This window comes from Brassica napus, unplaced genomic scaffold (genome assembly GCF_020379485.1).
Source record: "Brassica napus cultivar Da-Ae unplaced genomic scaffold, Da-Ae ScsIHWf_1120;HRSCAF=1595, whole genome shotgun sequence".
Lineage (NCBI taxonomy): Eukaryota > Viridiplantae > Streptophyta > Magnoliopsida > Brassicales > Brassicaceae > Brassica > Brassica napus.
Genome location: NW_026014546.1, coordinates 205,556 through 209,868, shown reverse-complemented (window position 1 = coordinate 209,868; position 4,313 = coordinate 205,556). Strand labels below are relative to the sequence as shown.

The following is a 4,313-nucleotide window of genomic DNA, read 5'->3' as shown; positions in this document are numbered from 1 at the left end:
CCATTCTATCTTTTAATTACAGCCTTAGGATCTAGGTTTGTGATATAAGTTGTGTAAAGGCATATATAAGCCTCTTATGATCACTTTGTAAACCCTTAAGCTGAGAGAGTCTCTCTTCTTCATAAACTTGTTCTTTGTTCTTATTCTCTGGTTACTAAGTCTCTCTAATCTCCCATACACGTTCCTAGTCTCTCAGTCTCTCTCATACTCTCTTTGATTCTCTTAAACTCATTTCTATTCTTCATACTTCATCATACAACAATCTCTCATCTGTTCTTACATCACTCAAGCACTGGTACTCTGAAAACCTCATATTTCCTTCTGTCCAAGAGGAGATACTTCAAGAAGAGTGATTTCCCTTGTTACTGAAGCTGGCGAGTTAAAGAGATGGTGAAAGGAGGAACCTTTGGAGGTGAAAGTTCAAGTAGCGGTCATGAACACCAGGAGGGGCTGTTGGGTGACGATTCAACATCTCCAGTCCATCAAAAGAGCATGACCGGTTGCAAAGGAGGCTCAAGGAACTAGCGCTAGTTCCTTGTTTGTAAGCTAATCCTATCTCTCTTAAAAATGAACTTGTGACTGTGCCTGGTTATTGTGATGTGTATTGATTGAAAAACCTGAGGATAATGTGTGATTGCTAAATAATTAGTTGAATCTGTCCCAGGATGCTTTAAAGGCTTGTTTAGTGTTTAAAGAGTAAAATGCTTGCTCCTGTTAAGTAATGAGTTTGCTAAATGTGAAATGATATTGTTTGAAGCTCATGAACTGAAAACAGATTGAAAGTAATGCATTGTCTGATGTTAAGTGATGATAGTAATGCTTAGCCTAAGTTATATGAATGTGTGATGAATTGTATTGTTGCATTCATGAATTAAAACTGATTAAGGTTAGTGCATACTGTCAAATGGCTGTCTTACATTGAAGCATTAGATTCATGTCTAAATGCTGAGTAGAGAAGCTTTAAAAATTGCCTAAGTAGCTTGTATCACTACAAGAAATATGTACATTGTTAGCACGAGAAATATGCTATAGTAGATGTTTGATAGCGAATTCATAAATGCTATGTATGCGGCAGTCATCATAGGTACCCCTCCTATGATAGCGTTTTCTGAACGATATGAAATATACCGATACGATAGCAACACTTATATGATATTATTAACTTAACTATAGCTTCTGATTCGTGTTATGATGTACATATAATGACAATGATATAATGCTATAACTAGAAATATAACAATTAAAAATTATTTTGAATGATTAACTAGTTAAAAGTTAAATAATTATAAATTAAATCGAAAATTATTTTGTAACTGAAAATAAAATAAATTTTATTAATAATTAAATTTGGTTTACAGATTAATTCTGGTTTACAAAACTAAACCAGAAAATAAAAAATAAAGTCAGACCACTACAATTTAGGACACTTAACCAGACCTAAAAAACCTAAACCTAAAGAAAAAACTCCTGCCGCCTCCTCCACATCCTTGTCGCCACGAGACTTGCTTCCTCAAGCCGCCATGAACCTTGCTTCCTCCAGCCGCCATGAACCTTGCTTCCTCCAGCCGCCATGAACCTTGGCTCCTCCACCTATCTTTACCAAAAACAAAACAAAATCAGATTCGTAATAGAGCAACAGAGAGAAGGAGATACACAGATACAAAGAGAGAGAGAGAGAGACGTCGACCGTGGTGGTGGTGAGACAAGGGGAAAACAGTGGTGGTGAGACGAGAAGGAGACGCGGTGGTGGTGAGACGAGAAGGAGACGCGGTGGTGGTGAGACGAGGAGGAGGCGCGGTGGTGGTGAGATGAGAGAGGCGTTGAGAGAGATGGGAGAGAAGAGATATATGAGATATGAGAATGAGAGGTTAGAGTGGAGAAGAGAGAATCGGGAAAAAAAAAAGCAGAGAAGGAGATGACATGAGATCTGTCGTGAGAGAGGGAGAGAGAAATAGAGAGAGAGAAGAAAAAAATAAAAATTAAATTGAATAAATCTCTACCTTTAGATCTAAGTTAATCCAATGGTTAAGAGTGTGATCTATGTATTTGAATCTGATTGGCCAGAAATTTTGTCTTTCTTTTTCTATTTTTATTTTTGTTTTGTTCTTAAATATTTGATAATTTGTTTTCTAAGTAAATTTCTTAGTTATATCTTATATAAAATTTTGTATTTTCGAGTTATAATTTAAGTTTAGAGTTTCTTTTTTGAACATAATAAGTTTATATTTATTTTAAGAATTGATGTTTAAGTCTGAAAATATTTGATTAATATCAAGACTATGATTTAAGATTTTGGATCAGAGTATGAAAATATTAGATTTGAATATTAGGTCTAAGATTTGTAGTTAAATTTTTCAAATTTTAGTTTTGAAGTTTATATTTAGAGTATTGTATGTATAGTAAAGTTTAGTGTATATGGAATATAAAGTTTTGAGTAAGGGGATTTGGGTTGAAGATAAGATCTAAAAGTAAAGTTTAATATTTTAAATTTTAAAATATAAGATTTTATGTTTAGATTTATGATTTGGGGTATAGTGTTTATGTTTATAGTTTAGGGGTTGGAATATAGTATTTGGGGTTTAAATTATGATTTGAAATTAAATTATGAATTTAAATTTAAGATTTAAGTTAAATTATGAAAAAGAATAGAGTTTTAAGGTTTATATTTAGGGTTTAGGTTTTAAAAGAATTTTAGGGTTTAGGGTTTTAAGCATGTACAAAAAAAACCGTGGCATTTCGTGGCTATTTTATAAAGACCTACAAAAAAATTCGTAGCTAAATCGTAGCAAGAAAATACTCTTTATAAATTGTGTTTTTTTTTCCTTCAATCTTTGATGATTTGTTTTGTAAATATTTTTTCTTACTTATATCTTATTTCAAAATTTATATTTTGTATTTTGGAATTTAAGTTTAAAGTTATTTTTTAACATAATAAATTGATATTTATTTTAAGAATTAATATTTAAGTTTGGAAATATTAGATTAATATCAAGATTATCATTTTGGTCATCATTTAAAAAGTTGTATGTTTACACAGAATGTATAATTTATGTTTGAAGTTATGATTTAGGATATAGAGATTGATTAAAGATTAAGGATATGTGGTTAGGAAATTATAGTTTAAGATCAAGAAGATTAAATTTTAAGTTTAATTTTAAGATTTGAAGTTATAATATAAAAAAATTATAGTTTTAAGGGTTGTGTTTAGGGTTTAAAACCATGTTTAAGGTTTAGGGGTTCAGATAGCTTTTCTTAGCATTACAAAAATGCTATTATAAGTCTTTCGTAGTTTTATTAAGCCGCTTAAATAATATTTTTGGCGCTTAAATCTAAATTTCCGCTAAGTATTGGTGAAATGGTGATTTTACTTTTCCCGCTCACGTAATTCTTAAAATAGCATTAATTAAGTGCTATTTTAAGTTTTTCTATCATAGCGTTTATCTAATGCTATTATATAATACAGAAATTTTTAAATCATCTACGATAGCAGTTCAGTAAAACGTGCTATAATAATGTGCTATCAATGTAGACTTTTTTTGTAGTGTATTGAATCTGTTAGGATCATGCTAGTGCTTAGAGAGTTTGCTTGCAAAGATTAGAACTTGAAAATGTCTAGTTTAATCTGTTGCATTGCTTAAAGACATTGGTGTTCAAACTTGATGATGCATCAAGGGTTGACCCAATGCACTTGTGTCTTATCTTTGCTGGAGTTTGAGTGATGTTTCAGGTTCACAAGAGGTGTTCTTGGTTCACCATCCATCCGAGTTGAAAGAGGAAGACTTTGCCCATTGTGTGGAGCAATGGAGAGTTGAGAAAGAAGTGGTGATGCGCCACTGGTGTGAAGTCTCACTGAAGCTCACTTGCAAGCTTTGACCTATACTCAATCCAAGCTTGAGGAGGGGAGTTTAGTGAGCTTCCAAGCGATCCAAGAAGTCCATTGCAACCATCTGAAGAAGGAGCCATCCGGGCTTAGGCTGTGGCGAGTCTATTCAAGAGAGTACTCAAACTAAGACAGAGTACTCTTGGCTGTGAGAAGATGAAGGCAACTCTATCAAGGCGGCTTCTAGTGTGAAGTGATTGGAGAGATAGCTGAAGCTTCCACAAGCATTCCATGAAGATGGCAAGATCAGAAGAGAAGCGGCAATGGTGTGTGTGTGAGGATCATGAAGCAATCCATTCAAGCTTGTTCCTGTGAGAGTCTCAAGCTTAAGGGGGAGTGTTGAAGCTTACATGATCCAAGAGAGCTTGGTGGTTATTCTAGAAGAGGAAGCAACCTGTTGAGAAGTATGATGAAGGATGATGAAGCAATGTCC

The 4,313-nt window shown here is 33.4% G+C and overlaps 1 long non-coding RNA gene across 1 annotated transcript; it reads right to left on the bottom strand.

Moving 5' to 3' along the window:
- Positions 1-1,314: 1,314 nt before the first annotated feature.
- On the bottom strand, positions 1,315-3,723 carry LOC125596078. Its single transcript, XR_007330811.1, has 2 exons — positions 1,682-3,723; positions 1,315-1,590 (listed from the first exon to the last, which is right to left on the bottom strand). It is a non-coding gene; the product is annotated as an uncharacterized LOC125596078 (long non-coding RNA).
- Between the last annotated feature and the right edge of the window lie 590 nt (positions 3,724-4,313).